Source organism: Oryx dammah, unplaced genomic scaffold (genome assembly GCF_014754425.2).
Source record: "Oryx dammah isolate SB20612 unplaced genomic scaffold, SCBI_Odam_1.1 HiC_scaffold_10, whole genome shotgun sequence".
In the NCBI taxonomy this organism is placed as follows: Eukaryota; Metazoa; Chordata; class Mammalia; order Artiodactyla; family Bovidae; genus Oryx; species Oryx dammah.
In genome coordinates this window covers 35,341,955-35,359,608 of record NW_024070194.1, presented here as the reverse complement: position 1 = coordinate 35,359,608, position 17,654 = coordinate 35,341,955, and the positions used below count along the sequence as shown (strand labels likewise).

General features: G+C 39.9%; 1 protein-coding gene across 2 annotated transcripts in view; it reads left to right on the top strand.

Annotated features, from left to right (window-relative positions):
* SHLD1 (shieldin complex subunit 1) overlaps positions 1-17,654 on the top strand; it is a 119,343-nt gene that overhangs the window by 85,276 nt on the left and 16,413 nt on the right. The window lies entirely within an intron of this gene.

Sequence of the window (17,654 nt, the reverse complement as noted above, 5' to 3'; positions counted from 1 at the left end):
CACACACACACACACACACACACACACACACACACACACACACACACTCACACACACAGCGTTATAGAAAAGTTAGTTCTTATGGAAATAGTTACAGAAAAGAGAAAAAGGTTAAAGTTTGGATCTGCACCATTATCATTTCTGTTTTGTCTAACCCTTGACCTGAGTGGCCCTATTATTCTCTTGCCTGGAACCCCATTCATCTAAGATGTGCCTGCTATTCTTGGCACTGAGAAGACAAAACTTCACGTGTGTTTACATTTGATTCCCTTCATCTTTGTGACCCATGGAATGCAGATATCTGCTTAAGGGTGAGTTCATACATGTGGTGTTTATGCCCTCATTGTCAGGAAGGTGGTGCTCAGTTTTGGGGAAAGCAGACTGGGAGCTGCTATTCAAGCCCAAGCCCTCTAGAGGCCAGAACAGAACCATCTGCCAGGAGGAAGACTTATGGTGGTGTTTTCCCTCACCCAGGATGGGTGGTTCTCCTATCCTGTATACAACTTTACAAAGTTAAGGGAAAAAAATTGATAGTGAAACTAATTGTGTGTAACTTTAGAAAAGGAATCATTATCCAATTAGGTTACATTCTAACTTGACTAATTCTTTTAATAAAATAGTTTTTTTTTTTAACTAAAATAGTATACAGTCATATAGAAAACAATCTACGGAATGTAGATGATGATGAGAGCAACAATAAAGAAAACGAGAATTGTTGTTTATCAGGTGTCTGGCCTGCTCTGCTTCTTTTCATCCTCCAGGTCAGACACTGTTGCACAAAAGTCTACAGTAAAAAGACTTGCCTAAAAAAAAAAAAAAAAAGATTTACCTTATGTTTTTAACCCCACCACCTTGAACTTCAAGCCCCTTTTTAATGAACACCTGCTAAACCTCTGTCTGGACACAGGTGGTATTCTGCAGACACAGTTTGGAAAACAAGAGAGGTTCAATTAGTCACACAGCTGGCCAGGGCCTGTACTGGAGCCAGACACAGTTGCCTCCCTCTACCCACCACCAGCTTACCAGATTCTTCCCACTACTTGTTTTGATGCTGTTTTGAGATTGTTCTTTAGCATTAAAATCTAGAGCAGTATATTAATTCATTCTGTTTTATTCACTTAAACCATTTTCCCCAGGCTCGTGTGGCGCACAGGTACCACAATATCTAGGACAGCGTCTCTGTCTCTAGGGAGCCACAGTCAGATAAGAAAAGAGCTACGCACAGGCCTTCAGCAGATGTGGAAGAACCACTGGGTGCTGTATACTCGACCCTGGGGCTGTGGGGTGGGTGGGTCAGTTCTGCCTGGGAACCTATGTGGGCTTCATAGAGGATGGAGCACAGGGACTCCAAGAAGCAGTGAGCCTCTGGAGAGAGAAAGCTGGCGAGGGGAGAGTCAAGACCGAGTTTGGCAGCCTGTGGACAGCAGGGCTTTTAGCAGGATGTCTGGTGGAGAAGCACAGATGGTGTTTAATGTCAGCTCTGAGTCACCCTTTGAAATTGCACAAGTTCAAGGGGAAGGATCTGGAAATTCTCCAGCACATTATTTGACCTTCTAGTCTCTCAGTAACCATTTGGTGTCCAGCTCCTAAGTGGAAGTTCTCTGCAAAATCATGTCATACAGGAAAAGTTAAAGAATAATTTCAAGAAGGTAGTTCTTATGCCTTAGTCTGTGAACCAGAGGGTTTAGTCCCCTCCCTTAAAATACTTTTTACTAGTGCACTGCCACCACCCCGCTTTGACAAAGACTCAGGTTCTGTGGATTCTCAATTCTTGCCCCATCTCCAGGAATGACTGAATGAAGGTTAAATTAAACTTTAAAAGCAGGGCCAGAAGATACTGAGCTTTTGAATGTGATAGTGCTTAAGATGGAAAATATATTTTCTGTCTCGTTTTTTTGTTGTTGTTGCCTTGGAAACTGGTTGGGTTTTTTTTTTAAGCTTTCAATTTTTCTCAAAAACGTGAGCTGCTTTCTTCGATTTAGCTCAGATGTGTGAACAGATTTATATCTCATTCAGCGTCTCTAGTGTAAGTGTTTATGAGGTATAGATTCTCATTTTTCATAATCTTCACAAGGTTGAACAGAGATAAATAATTTCACATATCTGTTAGCTTCCCTGATTAACCAAACAAAGACAAGTCACCATGATCTTTTTTTGTCTGATGTCAAGTACTGTAAAAATGATTCAGATTCATTTTTATAAACTAAAACTAAATATTTTGATAGTAGGCTTTTTAATGTCTCTGGCAAAGTCTATGTGAAAATTGTTTCCACAAGCTATAAATGCACCTCGTTCTTTCGGTCTTCCCATTACTTCCTCTGCTCTAGCCACAGGGGCCTCCTGGCTGGTCCTCATCCTGGCTAATTAAACCTGCCCTCTCTCAGGGACTCTGCATTTGCCGTTTCCTCTGTCTGAAACCCATCTGCCCCAGGTATTCCTCTCTCATTGCATGTAGGGCTTCCCAGTTAAATGCCATCTCCTCAGAGAGGACTGTCTGGCCCTTTCTGTCTAAAACAGCCTCCTCACGGCCATTTTGGAGATGAGTAGGTCCATCTCTGGAAAACCTAAATGAGTATCAGTCACCCTACATGAAGTCCACCAGTCTATAAGCCCTACCCATGGCAAGAGCTTCCAATTAGTATTTTAATACCTCACCCTTAAATCATGAACTTACAGCCAAAGATTAGCAGATATTTGTGGAAATCCTTCATCATAAAATGTAGAAACCAAGATGAATAAGAAACAAAGGACTCAGAAGAAAGCAATAATGATGGAGCAGAAGAAATCTGCAAAAAATTAAAACAGAAAGTGGGGTAGAGAAAATCATCTTTGAAGTAATACAGAAAACTTAGGAACGCAACAAGGGGGAGGCCTGGGTCAACAGCCATGGAGCAGGCCTGGAGCCCGAGGGTGGAGAGCTGCTGAGGCAAGTGCTCAGCAGGCTGGGGAGCTGGGGCTGTTCTGCTAGGTGGACATGTGGAAGTTACCTGAGAGGCTCTTGGGGAGTGTGGGTAGCAAAGCAAGCAAATGTAAAAGAGGAATAACAAGCACAGAAATAGAAATATTGTACAATAAAGCAGTGACAACTTTATATAGTTATCATAACTTAAAACTCTAAATGTTGATTTAATTTTAAAACTGGGCATAATTGTATTTAGAGAACAAGGGGAGGTAAGTCTCTGCACAGGGGCATGTGTGTGATGGGGCCTAATGTCAACATATAGTGTCTTAAGACTGATAAGTTATCATATAGGATCATGTTCATTAGATATAAAAAGATCTTAAAAACCAGAAGGAACAGCAAATAGGAATGTAGACTGAGCAATGGGGAGGATGCTGAAGGAGACAGGAAGTATTATTACTCATTGTCAGACTTTTAGCCTCATCTGACTTTTAAAAGCTCTGAGCCTATATTACTTTTAAAAACATAAAAATTAGGAACTAAAATATAAGTTTGAAGCAGGCCTGCTTCTGTGCACATGTCACTGATTCAGTCTGATGTATGTTTGGTTTGATTAATGTGAATTCAGTCCAGTATCTCGCTGATGTCCTTGGCGGGTAGTCTCATTTGTTTAACCAAATCCATTTGCACTTGCACACAGAATAATTAATTCAGGCTCACTTTATTGGAAGTCATGCTGAAGACATTTATCATTTCTTTCTTTACCATGGAGAGGGATAGGACTATGGCTCATGGTTGTTGGGGCTCTGTGCTCATTAAAGATGGAGTGGACGTATATGATACCAAACTGAACTTGTTAATTACTTCAGATTTAATGCTGTACCTTTGCCATGCACTTAATCTTCAGCAAATATTTACCCTTCCCAAACTGATTTGTAATTTATAACTTGTCATGTCAAATGAAGCATTTTCTGAATTAGTCTTTTTTTTTTTTTAATTACAGTCTTTAAAAAATAGCTGACACACTGTCCTTTGTGGGTAACTTTCAACATGTCCATCCTATGATTTGGAAATTATCCTTCTCACTCCTCTCAGACTTAGTCCATACTTATTGATGTATTTATATTGGATACAGTTTAATGCTTTTATTCTGCCATCTGGGTCATTCTCATAGAGAGAAATGCATGGGTGGGTGACTAGATGGAGAGAGAGAGAGACAGAGAGGCAGATTGACAAACTGAACTGTGTTGAGAATGTGTGGAAATAAAGTATCAGATAACAGAGAATATACCACCAGCTTTAGTCTCAGGTTGTAAGTCTCAGGCTTCCCAGGTGGCTCAGTGGTAAAGAATGCCTGCAATGCAGGAGACCCACGTTCAATCCCTGAGTCAGGAAGAACCCCTAAAGAGGGGATTGGCTACCCACTCCAGTATTCTTGCCTGGAGAAACCTATGGACGGAGGAGCCTGGTGGGCTGCTGTCCATGGGGCCGCAAAGAGTCAGACACAACTGAGCAACATTTCTTCCTCCTCCACCCAGGTCTTTGGTTCCACTTCCTGAGTTTGATCCTGGCCCTGCCACTTACTAGCTGTGTGTCTTTGACCAAGTTTCTTAATCTCTGTGCTTCAGTTTCATTATCTTTTAATTAGCCCACTTAATGCCTATTCCAGCCTCCTCCTAGCATTATCTCTTGCTTTACACAGGGTTGGAAGTTTCCATTTCTAGATCTTTCAGCTAGTATTCTGGAGTTAGGTCTGCTAATCAAATACATTCCCATAAACCTCTGAATTCAGGCCTAGATTATGTGGGAAGAGAGATGGGGCCTGGACCTTCATTTCATTTCTAGCTGGTGTGGATAATGGCAGAGGCAGCGTGGTTCTGAAACCAGCTGCTATAGTAATAGCTTCCTGACTCAACAGGCAGCTTCCTGATTGAGAACTTCCAAATTGTAGCAGAAACTGAGTCTGGAGCAGTGTTTGTAGCAGCAGCTTCCTGGTTTTTTAGGTTTCAGTAGCACCTTTGTCCGTCCAGTTCTGCTGAGTGATTTGAGGAGTAACTCCTAAAAGTTCATCTTAGAGTCTGCCTCTGCAGTTCTCCCAACAATATCATGAGCTGTGTTACACCTCTCTTTCTGTTTAAGGTAGCCAAAGTGACCTTTGTTGGCTGCAACTAAAGATCAGGAATAGTCACCTTCGCTTATAGAGTTGTAATGAGGAGCAATAAGGCGTTTAATGGGCCTAAAACATGTAGCATGTTTAGTTGTTATATCTAACTTTTTATGACCCCACGGATTGTAGCCCACCAGGCTCCTTTGTCCATGGAATTTTCCCGGCTAGAATCCTGGAGCAGGTTGCCATTTCCTCCTCCAGGAAATCTTCCCTACCAAGGGATTGAACCTGCATCTCCTGCATTGCAGGTGAGTTCTTTACCACCGAGCCGCCAGGGAAACCCAAAACATGTGGCATGCCCCCCTCCCTCTTTTGACATTCTTAGAGCTTTTTTTGACCTCAATCAATGGTATACCTACAACCATGAGTAACATACATATTTATTAGCTTGTTGGTTCATTCATTCATTCACATGTTTATTGAAACAGTTATTTGCTGGGTGGCTATTTTAATTAACATGTATTCTAGGTGTCTTGGGGCAGTAGAACCCAACCAGACATTAAATGTTAAACATTAGAATCATCTGTGAATCTTTTTTTAAAAAACTTAATGTCTGTGCCACATTCAAGACTTATTGAAGACAGGGAGTGTGTGTGTGTGTGTGTAAATATTTTTTAAATACAGTGAAGTACATGAGTCTTTTGTGTTTCAGCTTGGTGGATTTTACATATGTAAAAAGAAAAAAAAAATATATATATATATATACCAAATTAGCTACTACCTAGGTCAAGGTATAGGAAAACAGAAATGTGCATGAAAAATATATTGTGTGCATGGGATTTGTGGGGCTCCTTTTAAAAGGAGCTAAAGTTTCAAATACATCTGAGATTTTGCCACTCAGAGGTCAAAAAAGTAATTGTCTGGAATGACCAGTATAATGAGGTCATTTTCCTCTTTTTCCTTCTTCATTGTCAGCTACAAATTGGTACCCCATCCTAGGTTTATGAAGAAAATTATTTCATTTGTATGTGAAGTGGAATAAATTTAAGAAGGACCTTAGGTAACAAAAAATCAATAAAGCTGTAAATGTTACCACTAATAACTTGTGAGTCATAACCTTTGACTCTGTTTATTTTCTTATGGTTGGCATAATTCATTGGCTAGCTAAAAGTAAGTTTACTTTCTTTTAAAAAATTTATTTGTTTATTTACTTTTGGCTGCTCTGGGTCATGACCACTGTGCTCAGCTCTTCTCTAGTTAGGTTGAACAGAGCTACTCTCTAGCTGCAGTGTGTGCTTGGGCGTCTCATTGCAGTGGCTTTTCTTGTTGCAGAGCATAGGCTGCAGGGTGCACAGGCCTCAGTAGTTGCTGCTGGCAGGCTCATGGGCTTAATTGCCCCTCAGTGTGCCCAATGTTAGTTCCCTAACCAGGGATCAGACTCACATCCCCTGCATTGGCAAGCGAATTCTTAACCACTAGACCACCAAAAATATACTTTCTTAAAATTAAGCTATATTGCTTCTTTTATATGATCTCTTCAAAGAGAGTGAGTATCATGAAACAGTAAAAATAATTATTTTCCTTTTTTTCTAAAAGGGTGCTTGGTCTGTAGGTCAGTGCACAATTAGTATTGTAATGCTGAGGGCACTAGAGTAGCAGCATGAGCTGACTTAGGAAGATCAAGTTAGTAATTTTTGAAAAACATATGAAAACAGTTGATTAGAGAGAGAGAAAATAACATCTGCAAAACATTGTTAATAAAAGCATCTACATTTTAAAATAAAACCAACTAGAACAACTTTGAAGTGGAATGACTTTGCATAATTAACTCATTACAGAATGAAATTTTCAGGAAAGAAAATGTAGAGCCTAATAGATACAAGATAATATATTATCAAACTGCTAAGTCGCTTCAGTCGTGTCCGACTCTGTGTGACCCCATAGATGGCAGCCCACCAGGCTCCCCCATCCCTGGGATTCTCTAGGCAAGAACACTGGAGTGGGTTGCCATTTCCTTCTCCAGTGCATGAAAGTGAAAAGTCAAAGTGAAGTCACTCAGTCGTGTCTGACTCTTAGCGACCCCATGGACTGCAGCCTACCAGGCTCCTCTGTCCATGGGATTTTCCAGGCAAGAGTACTGGAGTGGGGTGCCATTGCCTTCTCCAAGGCAAAAATAAAAATCCGAAAACCAGCCATAAAGAAAAGACAGATTGCATATAAATGAATGATAATTAAGCTGACTGTTGATGTCTCAGTAGCAGCAATGCAAGCAAGAAAGCAGTGGAATAATATCTTTTCTATTTAGCCTGCTTACAAAATATTGTGATTGTTAAATTTGAGAATTCATGCTTTTATCAGTTCTGAGACATTCTCACCCATTAACTCATTGTGCATTGCCTTTCTTATGTTCTCTCTATTGTCTTTTTCTGAAATTCCAATTAGAACATCTCACTTTGACTTACGTATCTCTTAATTTTCTTTTGTTTTATTTTCTCCATCTCTTTGTCTCTCTGTGCTAAATTCTGACTAATATCTTCAAATCTGATTTCCATTTTGTAATTCTCCATCCAGCAGTGTCTAATCTTCTATTTTTACCCAGCTACTGAAGTATAAATAAATATTATTATAATTTTACATTTTTTCTAAGCTTTTAAACTTCTGTTTCTAATTTACCTGTTTATTTTTCACAGTCTCTTGTTCTTTAGTCAAATTGCCTATTCCCCGTTTTATTTAACACAAGCATATTTAGTTTATATTCTGTGCTAATTTCAGTAATCTGTTTCCATGAGTTTCATTCTAGTGCTGTTTCTTTTGTTTATTCCCTCTCAATAAAGGTGCCTTCTTTCAATATGTTTTGTTTGAGTGTTATTTTTGTTGTAAACTCGTATTCCATGGAACTTTATATACATTCCTTTTGAGATTTGAAGTTGAGAGTACAGTCTTCTAAGAGGATTTGTATTTGCTTTCTCCAAACATATGAGTGCACTTCAGTCTGGAACCATATTAAAATATATACCTGGCTTAGAGGATTTTCACTACAAAATAGTCTCAACTCAGGCCACATATATATGTGAGGTCTGGTGAGATGGTTCTTTTTTCTCTCCACTTAGAGCAAAGCCAAGACAGACAAGTTTTTTTTTTTTTTTAAGTGTAATCCTTTTCTTTATTTTTATTTTTTATTTAAAAAATTATTTTGGCCTCACTGCATATCATGTGGGATCCTAGTTTCCTGACCAGGGACTGAACCCATGTCCCTTGCAGTGGAAGCTCAGAGTCTTAACCACTGGACCACCAGGGAAGTTTCTACAACCCTTTTCAAGGCATATTTTTTTCCTAGTTCATCTTTTCTCTGAGGGTGGAGCTACAGTACTCTCAGCCGTGTGCAGTGAGCTTCCTTTCAGGCCCCCATCTTGCTATGATCTAGGCTTTGTGTCCTGAATGCTGTGTGGACATTAAAACTGATGTAGTAGGTTCTAGGCATCAGCTCAGGACTTACTTTCCTCTTGGAATACCCACTCTTATTTTCCTCTTGGTCTCTAAGGACTTTCTTTATTTTATCCTAACTCAGTCATGTGTTATAAGAGATTTTTTAGAAAGTTTTACCCAGCATTTTTAGTCGTTTGGTCACAGGGACTGTTTGCTACATCCTTGTAAAGGCAGAGATTCAGTTCCATATTTGGACCTCCTAGTCCTTGTCGAGCTCATGTTTCCATGTTAGAAACATTTTCTACACAAATACATCCTAAACCCCCACATCCCATTCTGTCATTCAGTCAGCCTCAGCTTTCTGGGGCTTTCACTTCTATTTATAAGCATTTTCTGCATAGGTTGTATATTATACTATATAAATATTTTTGTTTATGGCTTTTTTCCTATTTCTGCTGCGTTTCTTGTGTTCTCTGAAATTATTTGTTACATAAGAGAAGGCTCCAAGCTTTGCCTTGCTTAGATTTAGCTGTTAGTGGGGGAAGGAAGGAGAGAGAAGGAAATTAAGAAATATCTCTTATAATTGTTCTCACTGTATTTCCCAGTTTCATCTTCCTTTTTAAAATTTAAGTCACACTACATTTCTGGGTTAGCCGGGGGTCACTCTGTGAACTCAGATCATTTCTTCCCTAGTTTCTCAATCTTTTTTTTTTTTTTTAAGTAGCCTGTTTCTCTTTCTGCAACGTATTTATTAATATAAACTTTTCCCTGAAGTTCTTCACTTGATCTCCGTCTGTTTCCAAAACCACCCCCCCATGCGGCTCCCTGGAGGTTGAGTCATTTCAGTCCCACCCACACTCTGGGGCTGGTGCACCTTGGAGGACAGATGAGGGCTTCAGCAGCCTGAGCTTCTGTGTGTGACACGCCCACACGCTGAGGCCCCTGCTTTTCCCACCCACGATGGGATTGTGTTTGCTTTGCATAGCACGCACTTGGGACCTCTCTGTAATCAGAGTCCTACTGCTGTGAGATGGGCAATGTTCACTCTGATTCATCCCACTAATTCTGATGCCAGGATAAGGCAGTAGATAAAAGTGATATTCCTCCTAGTCCAAAATGAATGCTTGTTCATCTGGACTTTGCTTATGATATTCATTTATCACTGCAGAGAAGACCTACAGCAGCATTTACAATTCACTTTTTAAAATCCTAGATGCTGGGACTTCACTGATGGTCTAGTGATTAAGACTTTGTGTGTCCAATGTAGGGAGCGTGGGTTCGATCTGTGGTCAGAAAAATAAGATTCTACATACAGAGTGGCCAAAAGATAAAACACAACCTTAGATGCTAAATGACAAATAGCTTAATACTTACATGTAACAACTCTGCTGCTGGTATTCCTCTTGTCATTGTCATAATTACAAAGTAGTGTATATTTGTTGGACACTTACGGCACACTAGGTTTTTAAAAAATTTGTTGATTTATGGCTGTGCTGGGTCTTTGTTGCTATGCAAGGACTTTCTCTGTTTCCAGCAAATGGGGCCTACTCTTTTTCACAGTGTGCAGCTTTCTCCTTGTGATGGCTTCTCTTGTTGCAGAGCACAGGCTCTAGGGCTCTTGGGCTCAGTAATTGTGGCACACAAGATTAGTAGCCCCACAGCATGTGGAATCTTCCCAGACCAAGGATTGAACTCATATCCCCTTCTTTGGCAAGCGAATTCATAACCACTGGACCACCAGGGAAGTCCCACACTAGGTTTTATACTGAAAGATTATCTAGTTCTTACAGTGGTCCTAGGAGGCAGGAGCTGTTATTTCCATTTTACAGATGAGGACATGGAAATTCAGAGATGTTCAGTAACTTCCCCATGGTCATACCCAGTAAGTGACCACGATAGGATTCAAATTCAAGTCTAAATACAAAGTCCGCCAGTGTCTTGTCTGGCAGGACAAAAGCATTCAGATTTCTGATTTCTGATTATGAGCTTTTTTTTTTTTTTTTTTACAATGGCCAGAAATTAAAACCACATTAGTCTGTCCTTTAAGGTAGCAGATGTGAAGATATATGTACACTGAAACCATGCTGCCTGTCATTGCGTAGAACTAACTTTGAAGTTCCCTTGTGGGAACTGCTTTTAGAACCAGCACGTGAAACATAAGAAAAGTAGTTTCCTTTTGGAGATAAACCTTGTTTTTTAATCCAAGCCCTGTTACCCTGCATGATCATGTACATAATTTATCAGTTTTTGTTCCTAATGCCTCTTGACATTTTCCAAAAAGCTAATTCTGTCCTCTGAGGATAGAGATTTGCCACTAACAAGGACATACAGATGAAGTTTCCAGAGCAAGTAAAGACATTTTCTAAAGAAACTCCAAAATGGTCTCAGCAACATCAACATTTTTAAATTAAGAGCTTACCCCTGCCCCCTAAGGTGATCACTTTGAAGAGGGAACATTCAGTGATATATTTACATACATAAATATGGTCTGGTCTGTTTACTTCCAGTTCAGTCTGTCACTTCATAGATATGCTTGACTTTGATTTGATGTAGAATGAAATATGTTTACACAAGTATTTGTTGTTGTTTAGTCATGTCCAACTCTTTGCAGCCCCATCAATTATAGCTTATCAGGCTCCTCTGTCCATGGAATTCTCCAGGCAAAAATACTGGAGTGGGTTGCCATTTCCTTCTCCAGAGGATCTTCCCAACCCCAGAATCGAACTCACGTCTCCTGTATTGCAGGTGGATTCTTGACTGCTGAGCTACCAGGGAAGCCCTTTACATAAACAGGCATCTAACAAAAGTACTGCTGTGTGTAGAGAAACATCAGACTTTCCTTGTCAGTCTCAGAAAGTCTTACTGGTGGTGTCAACAGTGGAACTGGCTCAGTTTTGGTAGGAATTCTGTTCTCCTTTAAATCTTACAATTAGGAAATACTGACTTGTGGATTTGGACAGATTGTGAGTAGGCCTGCCTTCTTCAAAGAAAACAGATCAGGTTTCTGCTTCTCTAGCAGTGGAGCATGATCTTCTTACTAAGTATGTCTCCAGCAACACTTCAAGCATCATTTTTAAAGTGCTTACTTTTTCTTACAGTGAAGGTTAAGGTTAAAGTTTCAAGCATCATTTTAATTAGCCACTCACATTTAAGTTAACTCTGCTGAAATAAACAGCTATATTCAAAATAGTAATGTTGCTGTAGCAACCTAAATCCAAATCATTTGCTTTTCCTTTCTGTTCACAATTGTTCCTTACTAGCTAGGCCTGGATGTGAAACAAATTTGCTGACAATTCCCATGTAAATGAGGTTTTAAAATAGTTTGGGAGAGGAAAAATACTTTAAAACGATTGCTTTAAATGATACCTTGAAGCTCATAATTCCCAAAGTTTCCTGAAGAACCTTAGGTCCCTTGTGTGATGGCCTCACCTGGTCATCTCATCTCAGGGTTCCTGGTGCTCAGAATGTGGACAAGGTTGAGGGGTCATAGTTCTTTTTTCTTTTTGACAGTACTCCTTGGAAGGAAAGTTGCAGCCAACTTAGACAGCACATTAAAAAGCAGAGACATTACTTTGTCAACAAAGGTCTGTCTAGTCAAGGCTATGGTTTTTCCAGTGGTCATGTATGGATGTGAGAGTTGGCCTATAAGAAAGCTGAGCGCAGAAGAATTGATGCTTTTGAACTGTGGTGTTGGAGAAGACTCTTGAGAGTCCCTTGGACTGCAAGGAGATCCAATCAGTCCATCTTAAAGGAGATCAATCCTGGGTGTTCATTGGTAGGACTGATTCTGACGCTAAAACTCCAATACTTTGGCCACCTGATGCAAAGAACTAACTCATTTGAAAAGACCCTGATGCTGCGAAAGATTGAAGGTGGGAGGAGAAGGGGACAACAGAGGATGAGATGGTTGGATGGCATCACTGACTCAATGGACATGAGTTTGCATGGACGCTGGGAATTGGGCGGGGAAGCCTGGCATGCTGCGGTTCATGGGACATGACTGAGCGACTGAACTGAACTGAACTGAAAATTGAAGTATAGTTGTTTATAATATTGTGTTAATTTCTATTGTACAGCAAAATGTTTCACACACACACACACATATATATATTTAAATATTCTTTTCCATAATGATTTATTTCATGATATTGAGTACAGGGACTTCTCTGGTGGTCTAGTGGATAAGAATCTGCCTCCCAATGAAGGGGACGAGGGTTCAATTACTGGTTGGGGAACTAAGATCCCACATGTCATAGGGCAGCTAAGGCTGTGCACCACAACGAGAGAAGCCTGCTTGCTACAACAAAGACCCAATACAGCCAAAAAAAAAAAAAAAAAGATATTGAATAGAGTTCCCTGTGCCTTGTTGTTATCCATCCAATATGTAATAGTTTGCATCTGCTAACCGCAGACTTCCAGTCCATCCCTCACCCACCAGCCCATCCTTCGGCAACCACAAGTCTGTTCTCTGTTTGTGGGGGTCACAGTTCTTGTTCCAGCTCTAGCTAAAATGTTCTGATCCAGAAAGTGAGGAGAGTTGAACCAGGTGACTCCCCATGGCTTTTCTAACAGTGAAAGGGTCAGGTTTTCTGTTCCAGTAACTCAATTGCTACTTAACAAAATGTGATCCATTGGATCAGAGAAAAAGCAAGAGAATTCCAGAAAGACATATACTCCTGCACCATTGACGACGTTAAAGCCTTTGACCATGTGGATCACAACAAACTGTGGAAAATTCTTAAAGAGATGGGAATACCAGACCACCTCACCTGGCTCCTGAGAAACCTGTATGCAGGTCAAGAAGCAACAGTTAGAACCAGACATGAAACAGACTGGTTCCAAATTGGGAAAGGAGTACATCAAGGCTGTATATTGTCACACTGCTTTTTTTACTTATATGCAGAGTACATCACTGAAATGCTGGGCTGGATGAAGCACAAGCTGGAATCAAGATTTCTGGGAGAAATATCAATAACCTCAGATATGCAGATGAGACCATCCTTATGGCAGAAAGTGAAGAGGAACTAAAGAGCCTCCTGATGAAGGTGAAAGAGGAGAGTGTAAAAGCTGGCTTAAAACTCAACATTCAAAAACTAAAGATCATAGCATCTAGTCCTATCAGTTCATGGCAAATAGATGGGGAAACAATGGAAACAGTGACAGACTTTATTTTATTGGGCTCTAAAATCACTGCAGATGGTGATTGCAGCCATGAAATTTAAAGAGGCTTCCTCCTTGAAAGAAAAGCTATGACCATCCTCAGTTCAGTTCCATTCAGTTCAGTTACTCACTTGTGTCCAACTCTTTGTGACCCCATGAATCGCAGTATGCCAGGCCTCCCTATCCATCACCATCTCCCAGAGTTCACTCAAACTCACGTCCATTGAGTCGGTGATGCCATCCCTATCTCATCCTCTGCCGTCTCCTTTTCCTCCTGCCCCCAATCCCTCCCAGCATCAGAGTCTTTTCCAATGAGTCAACTCTTTGCATGAGGTGGCCAAACTACTGGAGTTTCAGCTTTAGCATCATTCCTTCCAAAGAACACCCAGGACTGATCTCCTTTAGAATGGACTGGTTGGATCTCCTTGCATCCAAGGGACTCTCAAGAGTCTTCTCCAACACCACAGTTCAAAAGCATCAATTCTTCAGTGCTCAGCTTTCTTCACAGTCCAGCTCTCGCAACCATACATGACCACTGGGAAAACCATAGCCTTGACTAGATGGACCTTTGTTGGCAGAGTAATGTCTTTGCTTTTTAATAAGCTGTCTAGGTTGGTCATAGCTTTTCTTCCAAGGAGCAAGCGTCTTTTAATTTCATGGCTGCAGTCACCATCTGCAGTGATTTTGGAGCCCCCCAAAATAAAGTCTGACACTGTTTCCACTGTTTCCCCATCTACTTCCCATGAAGTGATGGGACCGGACGCCATCATGTTTGTTTTCTGAATGTTGAGCTTTAAGCCAACTTTTTCACCCTCCTCTTTCACTTTCATCAAGAGGCTTTTTAGTTCCTCTTCACTTTCTGCCACAAGGGTGGTGTCATCTGCATATCTGAGGTTATTGATATTTCTCCTGGCAATCTTGATTCCAGCTTGTGCTTCTTCCAGCCCAGCATTTCTCATGATGTACTCTGCATATAAGTTAAATGACCATCCTAGACACCATATTAAAAAGCAGAGACGTTACTTTGCCAGCAGAGGTCTGTAGAGTCAAAGCTATGGTTTTTCCATTAGTCATGTATGGATGTAAGAGTTGGACCATAAAGAAGGCTGAGTGCTGAAGAACTGATGCTTTTGAACTGTGGTGTTGGAGAAGATTCTTGAGAGTCTCTTGGACTGTGAGGAGATCAAACCAGTCAATCCTAAAGGAAATCAATCCTGAATATTCATTGGAAGGACTGATGCTGAAGCTGAAGCTCCAATACTTTGGCCACCTGATGTGAAGAACTAACTCATTGGAAAAGACCCTGATGCTGGGAAAGATTGAAGGCAGGAGAAGGGAATGATAGAGAGCAAGATGGTTGGTGGCATCACCCACTCAATGGACGTGAGTTTGAGCAAGCTCCGAGAGATGGTGAAGGACAAGTAAGCCTTCACCTGGGGTCTATTGGGGTCTCCAAAGGGTCAGACACAACTGAGCGACTAAAGAAAAGAAGAAAAGGCAATTCAAGCTGTTTTCAAATCAAGCCTCAGGCTAAGCCTCAGTCCCATAGTAAAGAAGAGAATTGTTAAGCATTTCTAGTGTCTAAGCTTGTGGTTTCTAAATGCTGATTATGAATCATCTAGGGAGACTCCTGAACACCCTACCTGGCTCACCATCACCATCCGTGGTCCTCACTGCGGCAAGTGGTAGTTATATGAAAATGATTTTATTTAAGAAAAATAATGAGCCTGTTGGCCTTTTTTGTGTGTTCTGTTTGCCAGTCCCTTCATCAAGTGACCTTGGAGACTTGGTACTGTCTTAATTTTTTTGTCTGGAAAATGAGATTCAATTAGCTGGATGTGTTCCCGGCCCCTGGATCATGACTTTTTATTAAATGGAGTAGAAACACAGTATCACTTTTTAGTAGTGATAAACTAACACCCAGAGTTGTTTTTTTGGGAAGCAAGTTTGCGGTTAAAACAAAAACAGGACTTGAGGCTTTTCATGTAGTCTTTTTTTCATCCTCACATTTTTTTTTTTTTAATCTCCTTCAGTCTGGAAAAATCTGGTCTTGAGATTAATTGGAGAAAAGTCAGAAAAGATATTGTTTTCTTTATAATTTTATAAGCCATTAAAAAGCAGACAGAAAAGAGACAAAGACTCGAAAGAAAAATGGTAAAGAACATTAACAGACAGTTTACAGCAAAGAAACCCATATGAAAAGCAGCTCAGCATAGGAGTAATCAGGGAAATGTGAACCCAATAAGGAGATAGAGCTTGAAGTGTCTGACAGTATCAGGGTTTGGCAAAGGTATGGAGAAACAAGAAAAGCTAGACAGCGCTGGTGGGACTGTAAATGTTGCAACCACTTGGGAAAGTGATTTGGCAGGATCTAGTGAAATTGAAAACGTATGTTTCCTTCAACTCAGCAATTTCACTCCTGAATATATTTCCAGAGAAAGTCTCACAAGTACACAAGGGCTCACTAAGGCTATGTTTGTGATAGTGAAAAATTAGACACAACCTACATGGCCTTCAGCAAGAGAATGGATGAAAAATAATGCAGTATATTCCTACATTAGAATACTATAAAGCAAAACTTCATATCTGGAAAATAAAATTGAAAAGACCATCACACATAAAGCAACACTCTATCTTGCTTATGGATACTTATATATGTAAAGTATAAAAATGGGCTGGAAGAAATCAGTTTCTATGTGGGAATTTCTACTTACATATCAACTTTAATTGAATTGTTTAATTCTTCTTTAATAGGGAAAAAAGATTTGAAGCAAATATGTCATTAGGTAATTGTCAATCTGGAGTGGTATGAACTTGGATATTATTGTTCTCTGTAATTTTCAGAATTTAATCTCTTCAGAAAAATTTGAATTTTAATCTCTTCAGAAAAGATTTAAAATGCCAAGATAAAAGTAAGATAGTTTATAAATCAGACAGTAGAGATTGACCTTTATTAATTGCTCTGGTCTTCTACTCTTAGGGCTGTTCACCTATAACACATATTCTTTTAAAATTTTTCAGCATTCATTTTATTTCTCAGCGGTTGCCATTTAGAGGACTCTGTTCTCTGCCCTTGGGATCTGTTGGGTGATTCATCCATGCTTTTACTTTCAAAAAGATATAAATACAGACCTAGACTGTGGTTTCAAAAGCACCTGACCACACCATCCATCCTTTGAAGTGTTAATTTGGATTAAATATCCTAATATCAGCATTTCCTTGCTTTTCCTTATGAGTATATGGTTTATGTCCCTTAAAGAAACAGTTTGCAGATTCTAAAATGTATAAGCCATCAGGCAAAAGGAGGCTTAAGCTTATGTTTTTCTGGTCATTAATTTTATGTTACTAATGAGATGGGGATTAACAATGCTGATGCCATTCCTTGAGGGGTGGGGGACCGCCGAAACCAGAAAGAGGAATCTAAGCAAGTTGCTGATAGAGTAAACTGAAGCCCTTCATTTGCAGGGCAGTAATCAAAATTTCTTGGACAGCAAGTGGGTAGGAAAAATACCAGGTGTGAAAAAGCAGGATAGAAAAAGAGGATTTTCTTAGAATACAGTAGAACAAATCCACAGAAGGTTTAGTAAAAACAAACAAACAAAAATCTGTAGGTACATTATTTATACCACAGACTGGGATTATTTCTGGCATCAAAACTCAACCCTCCCCTACCTTGCCCCCAGGTATGTATGGTAGAATGTCTCACTGTTGACCCAGATATATCTGCCCCTTCCTCCAGCATCAGCTTACAAGTATAATATATCATGATTCATATGTTCATATAGTGGATTATGTAATCCAGGGCCCTTTTGAGACTGAAAAAGGATACTATTAATAAATAATTGAGACAACAGGCACAAACAGGTTTTCTGGGCAAACATCCCAGTCACCCTAGTGAATACTGGTCACCATAGTAATACACACATTTACATGTACATTTGAAAGTAAAACTTATCAAATAAAACAAAACATCAAAACTTTTAAAATGTATCTACCATGTGTTTGGCCATGGTGATACAACAGATAATGAGTGACAAAAAACCTTGAGTAGGAGAAGAT